The sequence below is a fragment of the Ceratina calcarata genome, unplaced genomic scaffold, assembly GCF_001652005.2.
Source record: "Ceratina calcarata isolate Rehan_Ccalc_2016 unplaced genomic scaffold, ASM165200v1 scaffold44, whole genome shotgun sequence".
NCBI classification, from domain to species: Eukaryota; Metazoa; Arthropoda; class Insecta; order Hymenoptera; family Apidae; genus Ceratina; species Ceratina calcarata.
This window is the reverse complement of record NW_017167821.1, coordinates 1,259,613-1,278,329: the sequence shown is the minus strand read 5'-3', so window position 1 is coordinate 1,278,329 and position 18,717 is coordinate 1,259,613. Positions and strand designations below refer to the sequence as shown.

The 18,717-nt window shown below is 44.0% G+C and overlaps 1 non-coding gene across 1 annotated transcript; it reads left to right on the top strand.

The window, feature by feature from the left end:
- Positions 1-870: 870 nt before the first annotated feature.
- Positions 871-977, top strand: LOC113464615 (U6 spliceosomal RNA). Its single transcript, XR_003389466.1, has one exon. It is a non-coding gene; the product is annotated as a U6 spliceosomal RNA (small nuclear RNA).
- The last annotated feature ends 17,740 nt before the right edge of the window (positions 978-18,717 follow it).

The window sequence follows — 18,717 nt, the reverse complement described above, 5'->3', positions numbered from 1 at the left end:
GATGTCTCTCGGCCGTCCTTTTCGCTATTTCCGGCGCTATCCGTCAGGTCCCGGTTACGAAGACATCGCGGCGACGCCTCTCCACGAGAGGCTATGCGTCTTTCACAGGCGGTGTGCACCGAGTTATGCCCCTAAAGAGGTTTCTATTTAGATCACACCACTTCCCGCCGACACTTGATCGTTTTCTTCTTCTTCTACCATCATCTCTTCCTTGTACCCTCGTCCCTGTTTCTCCCTTTGCCGTTAGTTGGCGGCGTGAGAAAAGTCTCCGGGCTAACGAAGTTGCCCGTCCCACCTCGTGTTCGCCATATACCATCACGGGATTTGATCGAGAGTCTCTGTTTAACAGAACGTACCTCGTGGTTCCGCACGATAACGGAAGAAATTTAGGAAGGTGGCGTCTGTCTCGGTCAGTTTACGATGAATTATGCGTCGGACAATGTTTCCATCATACGCGGTCCGCACCGGACGCAATCTTTCTCTTTCGCGAGTCAACGCACCCTGACATGACGTGCCGCTTCTGAAACGTTGCCTTTTTTTTTGGCCCATTCTATTAAGGTTACTAGAATACCATATAGATAATTCGATACATTTTGAGATAAACCCATTTGATGAAATCATGTAGTAGTTTAATTGGAAAAGATTCAGTTTACTTCAGTTGGTTATTTATAACCAATCCGTTACGGTCCTCGTTCTGACGAAGGATTAGAGGAGCGCAAAGTTCTACCTACCTGCTCGTTTATACCTGTTAGGATTGTCGTACCTTCGTACTACCGTACTACCAATTCACCACTAGATGGCAAATTTTCTCGTTCGTGGTCGAAAACGTGTTCTCATTTCTATATATAGAGGAAACGAAAAGTATCTGTTGTACTTGCTTCGGCAGTACATATACTAAAATTGGAACGATACAGAGAAGATTAGCATGGCCCCTGCGCAAGGATGACACGCAAAATCGTGAAGCGTTCCACATTTTTTGACAAAACGTTTATAAAAATTTTCTACACCAAATACACAAACAATACTGTTCTTTTGTCAATATAATATCCAGTGTCTGTTTCCTTTGATCATACTACAGAATTTATTCGAAATGATTCCAACCGAGTTATTCGAAATTATTATTCCAACGAAGGGTTACAGAGTGGCAAACGGAACGCTTCGTCACAAAACGGTTTCACAATGTGCCGCGTTAATTTTAGCCGATAATTAAATGCGGAGAATTCATTTCTTACGGGCCATGTGCAACCAGCTTGGAAACGGAGCGGATTCTATTTAAACTCGTCTCGCGTATACGTGTCATCCGTTCGCGTCTGATCTTGACAGGTGAACAACGTGAGAAAAGTCTTATTAACGAGGCTTGTTCGCAGATTTTTGCGCCCCTCGTAAATACTCGTTCTCATCGGCGTTGACAGCCGTAACCGCCGGACAAATTCTCGGCGGAGAGTGTTCACGCCCTCGCGCGAACTATACATTCTTTCGAATCCGCGGGGAATCGGGGATCGCACCATTCAATACATAATTACTCGTTTACATATTTTATTGTTGCGCGAATTGTTTGCATCGTATGTCCAATTATTTACCCGCTAATTGCATTAATTATGTCCTGAATAATTAATCCAATTACGAACGGATACTATCGTTGTCTACTTCTTCAATAAATAGCTGTTTCTCGTCGCCTTGATTGACGTTAATATTCTATGATTCTTCCCCAAGCGCTTAATTGGTAATTTTATTTTTTTGATCTTGGAATGATACTGCTATAATGACATCGAGTTTCGAATTTTGATCGGTGACAGTGAATGAGAATTAGGACACAGGTTCCATCGGGGGCCCGTGGAAGAACGAAAACTGTTTGTGTTCGACGCGAATAAAAGCGCAAAGCGTCGCGTCGCGGCTGGACGATTGCCTTAAAGCGATAGTTTCGAGCACGCTGCTTCGAGCCTGCGCTCGATAAAGCACACCACTGGATTGACGCGACCCCGTCAACCCCGTTTAGCAAATAGTCCGGTGGGTTTTTCGCCCGCCTCCTTCGTCGACCTTTGCCCTCGTCCCTTCGACTCTTTAGTCATTCGCTCTTTGTGCCGAATGATGACACGATGCGTTTCGGCTCTTTTATTGTGTCTAAAAACGATACGCCTGGTTTTTATTGCGAATCCCTTTTTCAATTTTTCTTAACGTTTCTTATTCTGTCATCTTTTAAATCACGTTTACTTCCATCGTCTCATCTCACCGTTGATTTATTATATCCGGTCGTTTTTTAATAATACATATATTTTTGTCCACCGATTTCCCTCTTTGCAGCCTTTCTCTCTCGGCATATTTCATGCACCCTTTCACATTTCGCGCCCTTCCACCCTTTCGTGCTCTGTCACAGCCCTCCTGGCCCCTCGCACTCGACCCGGGATCCACAACCGTTCGAATATCTATAACGGGGTACACTTTTATCTGCGTTACAAGCGTGTATCGAACGGAGCGGAAAACAAATGCGCGGTCGAACTGTTCTCCGCATAACGTAAAAATAATACGCCGATACGCCGGCAATGTATTACGAATTATGTAAAAGTAAAATTTGAATTTTAATTAATCGAAGGGGGCGGGGAGAAGCGTTCAATGTACGAACGGGATTCAGTAATTGCACGCGGCCGTGGCGGGGTTTGCGAGGTACAGCTGGGCGGCGGAAGGGACGAGACGGGGAAAAATTCTGTGCCATCGTCCGCGAAACGCAGCGTAATAAATATATTTGATTTCCACGATGTTTCGCGCTGCATAGTTCGAATTTTGCTTTTATTTTTTCTCGAACCGCACACTCGAATTCCACCCCCGGCTTTTCCCACCACCCAACTCCTGCACATCGGTCCGTTGATTGATTCATACGCGCCGCGTTTCTAATTAAAATTGTAACGATTTGCGAATCAACGAGAGTTTATGCCAACCTTTTTTTTATTTAAATAATGTTCTCGATAGGGGTATATTCTGCTTATATTCGCGCTCGACCAACAACCGGATTACCCGTTTTATTGATACTCTTTTCGCTCGTAAATAGACACCAGAAAAAAAAGAATTAAAGTATTATCCGACTGTAGCTCGAAGATTAGCGAAATAAATTGCTAGCATAAGGCTGAGAAGCACTGTGCTGAACGATCGCTAGGGACTCGCGTTGCACCGTACCTCGCCGGGAGAAATAAATCCGACGACTAACGACCTATTATATGCAGCATTATGAGCGATTAACGCGTCCGCTGGAATTTTTGCGCTGTTAGAGTACTATATTAGAACACGAAGGGTCTCGACCTCTAAACGGCTACGATATTAAGCGAAAATTAACCCGTTCTTCTTCTTCTTCTTCTTTGGTTTGCAACATATTCCTCGATGCTCTTCGAAGTCCGCTGTTAGTCTTTCCAGTCGGATTTATCTAGCCAAAGAAAAAGCGAAGAGCCCCGGCGTAGCAACGTGAATCATGTTATTACGCGTCGAAAGTGAAGAAGAATAGTCGAAGTCATTAAAAATCTGGACGAGCGTAGTAATTAAAAACAGCGAGAGTTTATTAAGAGTCGGTTTACCGATGGGATACTGTGTTGACTCGAGGTGATAGACTCTTGAAAGCACATGGTGGTCACGTGTTGGAATTTAACATTCAAGATTAAGTTGGAGAAATAATTTATTTCCAAGTACAACAGTTCTGCTTATGTATGTTAAGTGATCGAAATAATTGATGTATTGAATTCCTAATTACCAATTAAACAAGTCTTAAACATCTTCATACGTCGACGAGGGAAGGCGGTACAAACGCTAACTATGAAATTCACGGGGTAAAAGCTAATCACGGGATGCTGGGAGGGGTTAGGTTTACTGCTAATTGCCGTTGTATTATAACGACCAGTCAAAGGCAGCTTTCAACGAGTGCCAGCCAAACCTTCCTCCGATTCGCCACCCGAGTTCTAGCTGCCTTGTAATGCACACAAAACTTTGATAATCGACGACCGTCACGGTAATAGAGCAACCCGCAGCCTTAATGATCCGAAATTTTTTTATCTAACAGCAAAGTCAAAGAATAATTTTAATTGTTCGGTTCCGTGATAATCTTGTCTTTATAAATATTTGCTATAAATGAATTTCTTATGATTTGCATGGTAAAAGCATTATACGAGAAGAGAGGAGTTAAATCCGGGAACAAAGATCAATTCATGATATCGATAGAAATTTTGCGGACAATCAAGCATGGCTAGGCTCGTGGTGTAACGGCAAGATCTCCCGAGCCGATATGGCTTGGCAGTAATTTATTGGAACTGCCAATAGCATCGGTCACGTTAATCAGTCGGTGCATTAGGGGTGGTTCGAGTTCGCGCGGACGTGGTCGCGCAGGATTCTTGAAACTCGCGGTGAAAAGCGTCGTCGTGTCCCGAGCCGAGCATCTCGGCTCGATGTTACGTCGGTCACGGGCACGGGTACACAGGCATTAGCCGCGCGTGTGCGGCAATTTATCACGGCCACGTCTTGGGCATTATACACGCCGCGTGACCGGACTAACTCGAGAGGTCGACGGACATTAGGTTGTGACGGACGCCTCGATTACTTTATACGCTTTATTGCTTTATTTCCGAGCCTAAGAAACGACCTGTGTCGCGAAGAAACGAATAACAAATTAATGTTCCTCTAAGTGGCTAGATAATATTAAACGCGGAATTATCGGAATTTTTTGCAGGGTCAGGTGAAAGCGAGAGAGGTTACATTGTCGGCGGATTAAACGGCGCTAGTAATTTTGAATGACGCCGACTGATTAAATTTCTGATTCCCGTTGCTAAATATAACCGCTCCTCCGGTTATGCAGTTAATTCGCTTCACTTTATTATTTCCTACCTCTATCTGTTCCGCGGTTTCTGACGCAACGCCGGATTACCGCTGCGATTCTGTTTGGTTTTGCAAATTTATCTCGGTAATTGCTTCAATTTCCTTTTACAGTTTACACGAATAAAACGATGTCTTACCACAGATCTATAATATATACATATAGATTTTAATCAAACGGGAATAATTGAATTACAATAACAAACAAATCAGGGTGAAAAAGAAAGAAACATAATACGGAAGAACTCGTGCCGTTTGTAGAGAGCGAAATCTTAATCATCGTAAACGGGTCGGGGTAGAAGGTAGCGTGGCATCGAGCGGAACGAAGCTTTCAAACAAACGCCGCAATGATTCTGCAATAAAGAGGCTCGTCAACGTACCGCCGCTGCCGCCGCTGCCGCCCTTGCCGAGCCTTATCTCTTTATTTTCTCCTCGTAATTTATAACTTCGTTACGCGGAACTCTGGCGACTCCGAGCTGATCGAAATCTGAAACGAACCGCTGCTCGAAATCACCTGTTCCTCGCCATTGTGTTACCCCGTTACCTTCTTTTTCTTTCCACCCCCTCCGTCGCCGCTATTGTTACTCCCCCGAGAGAAAAGGAGAAGGCGACCGAGCCGTGGCGAAATATTTAGAGCGCACGTCCGAGCAACGTAGTCCCGGCAATTAAGCACTGATACGATGTTGCGTCCGCAGAGATCGAAGCCGAGATCGAGACCGGTGTAGCTCGATCAAGATCTTAAAAGCGTTTGAGGCCTCACCTGCCCAATCTGCATAATGAGAGGCGTCCATTAGCCTACTCGAGAACGGATTGAACGTTCCCCCGGTTGGCCAGTCTACCTCGTAGCTGTCAGACGTCTCAAATAATAACTATCGATTACTTTTATCGCGGCCGGAGATTACTTTGTTGCCAAATCGATGTTCTGCTGTCGGTTTCGATTTTAGATTTCGCCGGTTTTTATACGGCCCGCTGCCCTTTGAAGATTTCTGGTATCTTAATGCCCCACGGAATTAGGATGTAAATTGGCCGAGGGAACGATTAATAAACGGGCGAGCAAATTTTTTCCGAGCTCAAACGACTTTCTCAGAGTAATTTAGTGCTTAATGTAATATTTGTAAATTTTATTCGGTTACTCGGGATATGTAATTTCTTACGATTACGGGTATTACATCTCACGTTGCGTTTATGCTCGTTAATTGTTTCTACATTAAGAGAAAATCTCCGTCACCTTCTATTTCTATTCAGTACATTCTTCTCATCGTTTTTCTTTTCCGGGTTTGTCCGTAAATCAACTGTTGCGTTGCACTCCAAGTGGATGACTTCATTACTTCTTCACGCGGACCCGCTTCAATGTTCCTCGCGTTCCTCGGCCCAAAACCTTATTTATATTGTACCGCCAAGGTCCCGTGAATGTTTGAAAAAGTTTATGCGTCGCGCAACGTATCCCCAACCGAGACGTCACGCCATTTATTATTTGCGCGGCCACATCCAACGATGCAATTCGTAGATTGCATTTTAATCGGGATGGAGAGACCGACAGGGGAGAGATAGAGAGGGGCTACGTTCCTCTTTCCGGTGAAATTTCTGTGAAACTGTGAGGAAAAAATGGAGCATGACGTCTCGAGGGATTTCTTAACGCGCGGCCCGGACACGTAGAATTACACCGTACCTGGTCAGACAGTAGGTTCCGACTTGCGACATTACCATAATCCGGCTTAATCTACTCGCTTCCATAAAGCAGTAGATCTCGTGAGGCCGCGCAAAAATCTAGGAACTTGCTACTGGAATAATTTAACTGAACGAGTGATATGTATACGCTGGATTATTCTTTCCCGTGAACGACGTCTCAATGCCGCAATTAAAGCGTGAATGCGTGGATTACGTAGTGTCGCATAAGTGAACCACTTATTGCGATTAGTAAGACACGTTGGTTTAGAGAATACTCTTGTTGTTAAAAAACTAATTGAGAGTAATTATAAAAATTATAATTGCTAATGAGATATTTTATCTTCTCGAACCACTCGATATAATTAGATATTCGCAAATCTTTTAGCTGGAACGATGAAAGTACACAAGGGGAGACGAGTCGGAGTTGCAGCCACAGACGTTTTTCATCGAAATAACCTAATCCCATCATCGCATAAACTCCATTATTAATTTCCCCGACTCCGTCGATAAATATACAAAAATTGCCTCGAAATGGGACCATTTAACGAGGCCATAAATCTGCCTTTGAAACTCTGTCCCCCACCGTCTCTCTCATTCGGCGGCGCTCTCGTCTCGTTCAATTTCACAGAAAATCCAGGCGTCTCGTAACTTTCCTCCTAGCAAAACAACATCGTCTACCCTTCTCTCTTTCTCTCTCTCATCCCTGTGTTCCCTCTCTCCGGGCTCCCTTTTCTATTTGCGCCGCGCAATTATTGCATCAGGTGTTGGTCGCGCTCGCGCGTTCCTCGAGAGTGCATGCGGAAGTAGCTTTAAAAGGGTTAGGGTGGGAGACGAGGAAGAAGGGGTTGGTAGCAGTGGAGGAGGCATTGTCGCAGAGAGGATCGATCGATCGATCGACGGAAGGAAGAACCACCGGCTCGCAGACAGAGAGTGGTAGTAGGCCTTCCATTAGCTTTCATTTGTTTGGACAGCCGGTCCGGTGTCTCGATCTTAAGAGGGATAGAGAGGCGCGGGGACCATCGAACCGAGGGTAGAGGGTGTTTTCTATCGATACCGTGGCCGATCGAATCTGCCATAGTCGGAAGTCCCGATCAGCATCGTGGATTTCGACTCCCTTTGAGTCTCTTCTATCGCCCGCTTCTTCTATTTAGTCGATTGCCTGTCCCGTAACCACTTTGTCTATTATTTCGCCAGATCGAACACAAGCAGAATTGTTCACTGCATTTTATTGCAGATTTCTGATTTTCTAGGCTGGTTATCAATGGAATGTCATAGTAGAGTTCATGAAATCGTAAGGCTTTATTCACCAGGATTTGTCAAATGTATGATTTTTGTTATTAAATTTATTATCCAAGAATCATTGAACCAATCGTTTGTAACATTCTTATTATTCTTGGACGGATGTACGGAAATTACCAAGATCATTTGCACTACAAAGTTTAAGCTCATTTAACTCATTTGGTACAAGGGAGGCTTGCCAAAAAGCATCCCCGTTCTGCAAGCACGCTGTAATCTTGATTATGTTTCACATGAACGTAGAGCTCCTACGTATTTCCGAGATACTTCTCAACGAGTACCTTCCTGTTACAATTATACAATTGTCGTCAGTAGCTAGGATTGCATAAGTTAAGAAAAATTTTACTATCACAATCAACCCTAAATATTTTATATTCATATTTGCATGAGCTATTCTTCGATTCTCGTAAACCTATTTGTAAAGCAAAATTTTATCTTAAAATTTCTGCTACCGTAAAAATCTACTTCTACCTCTTCAATGTAAACGTAGCACCATAAACACCAGATACCATTTCGGAACAAGCCACCCTGTAGATCCAGCGCATGCTTTCAGAGCCGTTCGCTCGCTCCGGCCATTAACCCAAATTAGTCTTGCAAGTGCTCGGAGCCTTTTCGATTCCACTCGAAAAGAATCCGTTGCAAACACAGCTTACGCCTTTCCGTGGTGAGGTGCCGAGCGTCTCGGGGAAATCGAGGGACGAATCGTCGAATCCTATTTTCAGCGATCGATATCGCGCGTGCCCCTCGCGAAAATAAAGCTGTCGCGAGGATAGATCGGACTTTGTCAATCGGTCGGAGCAACGTAGTTAACGTATCAGAGTAGTGGTTAACGCGAGCTAGCACAGGATTAGGGAGTAGAAACGGCGATTTAAGAGCTGTCGCACCGCCGATCGCCACTAAGATGCTTTCATTAACGCCTGAGCTTGCGCTCGACTACAAATCCGATCTCCTCTTAACTTCGTACGCTCGCGGAAACTAATCGGCGACCTCGGCGTTGATCGATTCTTTATCACGAGGGTTCCGGATGCACTATCATCTTCAGTATGATATAAGGAAGTCTTTAAAAGATTAGGTATATTTACAAGAGACTCTGTATACTTTAAAATATATTTTTATTATTCGAATCGTCCCACAATTCGAAGATAAATAATCGATAGCCGAAGTTCGTTTGAGGAGATGGTCGAGGGGGGATGAAAATTCGGTCGTCCATTAATTCCGGGCCGTAAAATAAGCTTCTTACGGTCGCGTTATCTGTTCGGCGTGCAAATACACCGCAAGGATAATAGAAACATCGTTCGCTTAATAACGGTAGGCGATAGCGCCGGAGACAGGGCCATTTTCCTGTAAATGCCTGGGCGAAGGTTAGGCCCTACCGGAGACCACCCTACTACTACCGTCCCTACTCCCAAGGATCTTTTTACGCCAGGTAGACACGGCCCTGAGGCAACACCGGCGGACCTTGATAAGCATTCAGATTAGCGTGACGCCTCGAATGTGTTTACGTTTAATTACGCTAAGAGTCTCCATTAGGCTGGACCGCTGCCAGCTTCAATTCCTGGACCGGTCTGTTTTACCGAGCGTAGGTGCACCCACTTAACTTCTTTCTCCATCCCGTCTCTGTTTCTCTGTCTGTCTATCTGCCCGTCCGTCTGTCCGTACGCCTGTCTGTCTGCGTGTCGTGCTACCAGCGTTGTCTCAGCGTTCGTTTTCTATCCCCCGTTTCGTTAACGTCCCTCGGTGTCTTCTTCCTTTTTTCACCGTTAGATTTCTATTCCCCCTTTCAGCCTCCTGGAAATCCATGTTTCTCATTCGCCGAGAACAGAGACCCCACGGCCCTCCTTCAATTTTCTACGCTTTCGCGTACTCTCCTCTATCCTGTTGATTTCAACAGAGAAATCGCTGAGGGAAGATGATACGGATGATTAAAAAAGAGCTTTTGCCGATTATCGGCGATCAACGAGTGACAGTCGAGCCGTAGCTTTTTCGCTATCTTAATGGCGATCGATTCCGCTTAATGCCGTTTCGATGAACGCGACCACGCGTCCGAGCTGTTTTCGCGAACGTTTCAATCTCGGTGAAACGGCATGTTGAGGGTAATGGAACTGGTCGCGTAATTAAGAGACCAGAGACACTCGAAGTAAATGATAAGCACATATTACTTAGCGATACTGCATTTTTTAAATTAATCCAATTTCTTAAGAAAACATTTAATTAACATTAATTTATGGGCTGTTTAGTCCTGAACCTACTCGATCGCACTTAATGCGCCGATGAGGGATAGGTGACCTCGGCAACACGACGTAGCGAAGACTCTCTAACGGGAGGTACACGAAAGAAGAACGAGGGAAGGGTAGGAACGGCAGGGGGTAAAGTTGGCGGAATTTAAAAGCGCTTTTAGCTTTTAGCCTGGGCGATACCGCTAAGAAAACGTTTTAGCGGATTTCATTTGCTCGTCGTCGCGCTGAGCGCGCGTGCTGCAGGGTCCTGAGACGATGGAAGACTCTCGGAAGAGTCTCAGTAGCTCCGGCGACGCGAGCGGGGGTGGGGAAAGAGTTGGGTGAAGCGCGGCCTCTCGGCAAAAGGGTGAGAAGAAGAGGCAGCATCGGTGGTTACTCCGAGGGACGCTGGCAACACTGGTTATTAAGTAGATGCTACATCGGTGGATGAATATTTAAGACGTTCAACAAGTTGCGGATTTTTCTTTAATCAGCCTTTAAATCGAGCTCCAACCGCCGCCACTTACTCGAATTATAGCTCCAGTCGGTTGGAGGGGAAAAATTCGAAGAATCTGACTCCCTTTGTCTTAGATTTATCCGCAAATAGATTAATGAATTTAACAGATTCTTTTCGACGTATTGATTAGTACAATTATTTATAAGATGAAATTGCTTCTGTCCGCATTGGATTATATCTAGGAATAACCTTATACCCAGGCTATTTGTATGAAAGCCATATCAGAAACTTTTAATCGATACAGGTAAAGCAATTTGAAGTAGTGTATTAACGTTGCAACTTGAATGGATTTTTAATGATATCAATAAAGAGAATGAAACGCACGAGCTTCCGTTTAATTGGAAATTATGAATAGAAACGGAAGTTCTCCCCCTCGGTTTCGCGGGATTCACTTTTTCCGAAGTTTCTAATTATTATATCACAAAGCCCCCCCGATCGTAATCAATCGACAGACTCGTCAAAGTTAGTTAGTTACTTATTATAAATTGTTCGCTACAGTACGCGGCTAATAGCTGGCCCGCTCGATCACGCCCAGTAAGTTAGTTTTAACTTCAATCCGGGTTAACGAAGGTTAAAACGGCCATTCTACCACCGAGGAGAAAAAGACATGATTGCGCCATTTATTCTCTATTTAATATGGTTCCAAAAAAAGTTATAGAAATACACAATTAGCTTTAATTGGCGGCGCGTGAGATTCAATCATTCATTTAACGAAATCCCATCCCTCGTTCATATCGTCGCCTACATATAGCTAGTGAATAAAATTCATCTACAACATTGATGTTGTGCACACTTAAACTGATTTCGTTCTTAACATACATACAGATACCTTTCGATTCATCAGATTCGATAAAAAACTATCTAAAGCTGATTTGAGTTGGCAAAGGGTGATCGTATCCCGTAACGCAAAACTAGAAAGCAAGTTTCACCTTTCTGGTCCCGCACGCCAGTGATTTAAATGTGGCTCCCGTCGCCGTTCAGAGGGATCGATCGATCCCTTGCTCCCTGTCCATCTGTTGGATTGGTTCGCGGCAGATAGGTCGACGGACAATCGGCAAGAATGAAGTTTTATTTGGCCCGTGTATTACTCTTTGTGAAATGGCGTTCCGCTAGGGTCACCAAACTCGCCCGCCTCTCAATTGTGTCACGGTGGTAATGACTAATTCGGATTCGATGGATTCGCGAAAAATTCACGGAATACCTGAAATCCTCGGGACAAATATGTTCTCTTTGATCGGTCAGAAACAGGCGGTATTCTTTATAAAAAAAAGTACACCCTTTCCTTGAACTATCTATCTTTGTCTATGCTATCGTGTGAACTTACAAACTTATACGCTGCGGGGTGCATCGTACACATGTAGATCGTGCATAGGGTGCTTCTGGAATAGGATGGGGTCTATGGGCTTTTAAGACATGTTCGTAGAAATAATTGGTTAAGGTTTAGGCCTGACAATTCATATAATGTACACACTGTTGCTTTCCGTCGACATACATATTACTTTTGTATTTCTGTATGTATGTAAATAGCCAGCGATGTGACAACTGTAATTTTATTTGTACGTCAAAATATTGTCTCCTCTTACTATCGCTTAATGTAAGTACATAAATCGTTGAGCACAGATTTCAGAAACACCCCGTATATACAAGCTCCTGTCTCCGTTCCTCTTTCATCCGTCTCCCTCTTTGTCTGTTCGTACATGGTTTGCCCGTGTTCAGTCTGCTCTAACGTTGCTTCCACGCTGAATGGACACACACACGTACGCACACTCGGATGCGCTGTTTGCGCGCGGCCGCAACAGCTAGCCAAAGTAAAGTAAGCTTTTAGCGGAGTGGCTGATTTATCAATGTATTTATTCCGAGATATTGAATTCATCTAGTTAAGTAGTGCTACCGTGACCGGTCGGTCGTGCAATCTCTCTCCTTCTCTCAGCATAGCTATTTTCACCTATACCCATACCATCATCCCCTTCCCAGTTGAATTATACTCACCAGTTCCCTTGCCGAATTTCTCTACACAGATTCTTCTCTTTCGAATGGGAAGTCTTAACATTTTTTATTTACCAAAAACGAATCGATTCCTCATGCATCCTAATATGTGCAGTTTCTTGGCAATATCAATTTTCCAATTTCTTACACCTACGATATTGTCTTCCCTTCTCTCTCGCTCTCTTCTTCGTTCCCCATCGTGAGCCAAAGTTTCGGTCGGATGGCTACCAATTCGAAATTACTTTCCCAAAGGGGGAAGATATCCACTCTCGTAGGCGTACGTAGGGCAGGGGATGCGACTTATTGGAATTTTTGTCCCGCGAAACTGGGGCGAACTGGCGGTATAGTTTACAAATAAGCTTCGGCCCAGCTTTGTACGCGGCGTTCACCGTGTTTCGATTCGTTTGCGGGGGGGGGGGGGGCGACGTAACGCGATCCTCTCTCTCTCTCTTTCTCTCTGTCATTCTCTCTGTAGTACCGCGACAGGTCCGACTCTGGGACCGTTTCGCGAAAACGCGTACTGTCTTTGTTGTTTGTCCGATTCTCGCGTGTTATTTTACTTTGGTAGGAACAGCAGCCGAGATCGGGTCACTTGTAACAAAGTTTTGTAATTCAATCTGATGGCGTAACGTGGTCGAGTGCCGTGAGTGAAATTTCGTCCGGAACGAAAACCTGGTTCCCTGTGCCGGACATTAAGTGCCATACACGCGAGCTTTTTACCTGAAACGTTTCCCTGGCAATCGGCCCGGGTGATTAAATGTGTTTCGTTACGACCGTTTGCGGGAGTTGCGGGAGTCACAGGTCAGTTTTTCGAGTGTGGCCTGTACGAGCGGCAGGTATCAAAATTGTCCTCGCGATTACACGTCGTATAAAAATGATTGCGCAGACGATTTCAGATTGAGCGTATTAAATTCCGGATTTGATTTCTTTAATTAATAACTATTGGAATTTGTTATGATCATTGCTCCAATTTTTAAGTAACAGATCGAGCAGACCGCGAATCTTATCAAACTTCCGCATGTTTCTTGTTCGATATTGTAGGATGGAACATTTGCAACGACAATTAAGTTTCAACTGATTATCGCAACAATCAGATCGATTGTACACGAAGTAATCGAATCCCAGCGATTTACACGGCACAAGCTCGAAGCCGTCTTCTTCCCAAATCGATAAACGTCCTTGACGCTTTTATCGCTTTCCTTATCCCCGATAATTGCTAACTTGCAATTGTCGACCGGTTACGTGGTTCGCTCAGGATATCGTAATCGTTTTCTCGGAATAAGCTATAAATGTATCATTAAAACGCCTCGCGTCGCACATATCATTAGCGCGACGTGTGTAATTTGCAGCCGGTTATAACATTGTCGCAAAGTTTCACGACTAACGGACGGACGAAATATTTACATAATTTTAAGCAGCAACCGAGAATCGATTTGGTTAATAATTGGAAACCGCGCTTCGATCGAGCGCAGGGATCCGAAATTGGTAGCCTGTTGCTTCTCCCGGTTTTGTAAAGCGTACTCATAAAGCGTCACCTCATTTGATATAATTATTTTCTCAATAATATAAAGACGTTCTTGATGTAGAAGTGATATTCTTCAAATATCGTGCAGTAATTGCATTGAGCAATCCGTATTACCGATCTAACCCTTCCTTTCCTTTGTTAATCGGCCCCTTCCTCCGTCGTCGTTATCTTTCTCCTGATAATTACACGAGCAATAATCAACGGAGCTATCAACGGATCTCGTTCTCGATGTACCGGTGCTCGAGGAGCCCGTCCATTGCTTCGAGAAGAACAGCCGAGTCATACCTCGGCTCCTCACGGAATTATCGCCATTACCGGGGCGGTGTGTAACATCATCTCGGCGTTCGGGCCACATAATATCGTTAATCGTCCCCGTTAGGGCCGCGAGCAGTCGATCTCTCGTTTCTCGGTTCGGCTGGCATTTCGTGAGCGTCACGTGTCACGGCATACCTGTCGTCTAGCGGTTGGCAGCTGCTTAATGCGTGTCCTAAGGGTAAAAGCGACCGGGCCAGCCGCTTTCACGGCTAATTTCGAGACCGGGAGACCGCTTTCTTCCCCGCTGCCGTTTCGCGACGTTCCTTTTGTTTCCGCGTTTCTGTTCGCCTCTTTTTCGCGTGCTTTTGTCCTTTTATCCGTTTTGGTCTTGGTCTCGAACCACGCGCGTTATCCCCGCGCGACGACTCTCCTTTTCGTTTGAAGGCTCCATGCTATTTTCTCTTTGGTATCTCTGATGGCCCATCGCTGTGTTTGATGTTGTTTTACTCAAGCCTGCTTTCGCCCCCCCCCCTCTTTTTTCTCCTTTTTCGTTAATGTATTTTATTATTTACCAGTTTCGCGTTTTACTCGGTCTTCCGACTTCGTCCACTCCTCTTTCCTGTTTCTGCAGGATTGTTGCGTTCCCAGCTGTTTCTTTTCTTACCGTTTTTCCTTTTGTCAGCGATACTCGTCCATACCTCGTCGTTCTGCTTCTTCTTTGTCGCGTTCTCTCTCTCTTTCTCGTATCGTTTCTCGTTCGTCCTCGTCGGTTATCGCGAGACTCTACACCTGGTCTTTATCCAGATAACGAGAACGAGCCTTAAAGGCCCAGGTTGGTGTTAACTCACTCGACAAGTTTACGTATATTGGTCATCCGATTAATTGAAATATACGTTTTAAAAGTCGACAGTCCGATAATTTTTATCGCTACGACTTTCACAGTAAGAACAGGAACTGAGTTATTTTTACGCTCTTTTAATGAGGACCGAATGAATACTAATAGATTTGGAAGCATTACACGGTTATTGATTGCAATGAATCAGTATCGGTCGTCAACAATCGTACGCCTCCAGATAATCATGCGATTCTCGCTCGTTGCTATCGTCGCAAATACCATAAATCAATTCAATTACAAGGATCGATAATTAGATCGGTTCCTCGATAACTTGGCCCGCTTTCCACGGATATATTGGCTCGCACTTGAACCGACGCAAGGCGACGCGACACTCGGTCTCAGACAATCGATAGTACACAATTATTATCCCACCCCCTCAGTCCCGGCTCGGCTCCAATTCTGGGAATTAAGCGGACCCGTGTTACAGTATAAAAAAGAACGGCTTACTCACGTTGTCGGTTCCTATGATCTTGTACATTAGAAGATCGTGGATTAAACAGATAGTTTTTGGTATGTATCTGTAGTTTTCAGATACAAATAAAAATAAAAAGTCCTATGCAATTTCTCCACAGGTCCAACAGTTTAGGAGTGTTTGAGGAAAAACGAAATTTTTTTCCAAAAGTTTCTGTTTCGACGGTGGGAACAGCAGGATCTTTTAGTACCAATAAAATGCTAATTAATGGTACTTAACTCGTTAAATATTGAAGTTGGAAGAAAAATACGAAATAAAAAATAGAATCTTTCATGTACAGCTTGGGACAATGATTTCTGGTATTAATACACTTTTACTCTAAATTATTAGTAGAGATTTAGACAGAGTGAACCTACTGTTCTTATACTGTGCCCGTGTCTTGCTTCGCGTCACGACTACTTCCTTCCGCCGCCACGTCGAATTTCTAAAGCCTTGTTATTATTTCACCGGGATATTTAAAAAGCCGTAATCTCCTTTCCCTTTAATCCGATTACCTCGAGCGAGCCGTACAATAAAAGGAGAAGTCGCAATCTGCGCCTGCCTCTTGCAGAGACAATGGACCCGTCCGCGAAGTTGAGTTCATTAGGCGGTCGTAAACGGTCGACACGCAACGGTCTTATGTTTAGATCGCTTTTCAACGGTTCCGAAGTTGAAGCTTTGTACAATCCAGAATTTGTGATAAAGTTCTTGGAACATCGCACGCAATTTCTTTGGGAAGTCTATATCGAATTTTTGTTTCTATCGAAAAACATTCTAAGCTTAAGATTCGATAAACGAATCAGTATATTTTGACTGCGAGCGAAATCATTCCGGTTCGTTTGCGGGCGGAACGCGACGCGCCGTGTTTCGCGGTATCGATCTGTTAAGTGACTTATTTCATGGCTGTACACCGAGTCTGACGTAAAAACCCTTTGCATGTCCGTTCGCGTTGCACGACGTACGTGCATACGAGTCTCGGTATGAATAAATGACACGCGGCACCGACTTTATAGCATTCGAGCTCGCCGGCATCCATTAATAACGAGCCTGCATGTAGTTTGATTAAACAGAAAGAGCGCTCGTCGCTGCAATTCGGGAGAAAGAAATTCCTTTTGTTACTTCCAAACGTATCATTTCTCTTTTATCGAACGAGAAGATGGTACGAAGTTGTGTTGTAACAGTTGTTTAACTTTTAAGTCGTTGATAGAATGGACGGGAAGAAACAAAAATCGTCGGGGGTGAACGCGACGGATTGACCGAGCTCCTTTAGCAGAGAGCCCCGGGCTCTTACTCTGATTCAAAATCGTATATACTCAACGAATGAGATATAAGGCGAGTCATAAATTCTCGGCGAAGTTCGGAAGAAATATAGTTAGAGGACTCCTGAACTACTTAAAGATCGTATGAAATTTTCTTAACTCTGATATACTATTACATTTCCATTGCAAAATATATTTCCAAAGTTTCGGATCCTTCCATCTCGCTAATTATAGATACGTTCGGTTTTCCCAAAAACATCGTTTAAAATAATTTCGAATGATACGAATCAGTTCGATGCGGACGTGCGACACTTCCGAACGAAAGTTTCTTTACCGAATCGACGCTCCCATCTGTTTCTCGTGAGTGAAAAACAGACGTGTCAGGGGAATTTTCGAAATCATGCTCGAGAGGCACCGTCCTTTTATCTCCCTTTAATTAGAGGCCTGAACTGGCTGGCCGCCTGCGAAACACCTCGATCGGCAAAGAACGATGCTTATAATTATTGTAAGCGCCGCCGATGATCCGAATCTCGATCGCGTTTGACGTGTCCCTTGCACGCGAGCTCTCTCGCCTATCTGCTCGGCCGACGTTCGTGCCGCGCTCGAAACGACACCGGCATTTCATTTTTAATGAGCTCGCTTAATTCGAACATAATCCTAGATTTTCAGATCACTTACAATGTCACCTTATTATAATTAAACACGAAGGAAAAAAATTTTTACGGTTAAGTGGAAGATATTGTCAATTAAGCGATTGAAACGTGCTGAAACGTACACCGTCGTATCATACGAATAGATTCAAAAACCGTGATAAGCACTCTTGGAAATAAATTGCTCCAGTTTCGTCGGAATTCGCAATTTACATTGCGATCGTTCGTCGCTAATTTCCGTAATTGTACCGTGTCTTTTATCGACGTCGAGCGTTATAATCGACGCGTTATTACCGGCATCGCGACCCCTTTTCCTCTTCGTTCGGTTAATTAGAGTAATTGCGTCGCTGTCGTCGCGAACGCAGAGAAAGTACTCCGATGAATGTCTTCGCGGTGTTTGCCTTCTTCCTTCCACCCTTTCGAAATCGTCGTCGATCCTCCGCCTGACTTTCACGGACACAAATCGAACGCACACGCGAACGGGTTTTATTTGTCGAACGAACGAGATACGGGTGGGCATTGACAACCAAGTAAAACGTGAGCAATTTTAATTTCTCGATTCCATCTTTAATTTAACGAAGCTGCTTTCGACATATTTAAGACAGTTTTTATCCTTTTTCATTTATAATTTACGGTATATCATGCATAAAGTCGTTCCTCCGCGTTCCTCCTGATTGGAATTCTCTAATTAAAAAGATTGTTTTTCGAAATTGATTTATCCTTTTATAATGCAGAGTGACGTTGAAGCTTAATGGATATTCGCAATATTGGTTCCAACTAGAACACAGCCGGTATCGATTTTGCTAAAACATTAAACAAACACAGGTAAACGAGAACAAAACACATTAGAGATGTTCGAAGAGCGCGTCCCGCTCTATACATACGATATTCAAATAATCACATCATATCCATCCCTTTTCATCTCGTTCAAGTTGAAAAGCAACACCTCCATCACGAGATAAACTATCTTCCAATCATCCAGTGAATATTCTTCTTTTATATTCAGAATACAAATCGATAGAACCAATGAACCTTTCGTACCGTTTAATAATAATAATAATTGTATTTTTCATAATGATAACAACAAATTACTCTAAGAATATCTCGAAAGTAAATTAGCTTGCAAAGGTAGGTAGGTGGTATACGAAATTTTT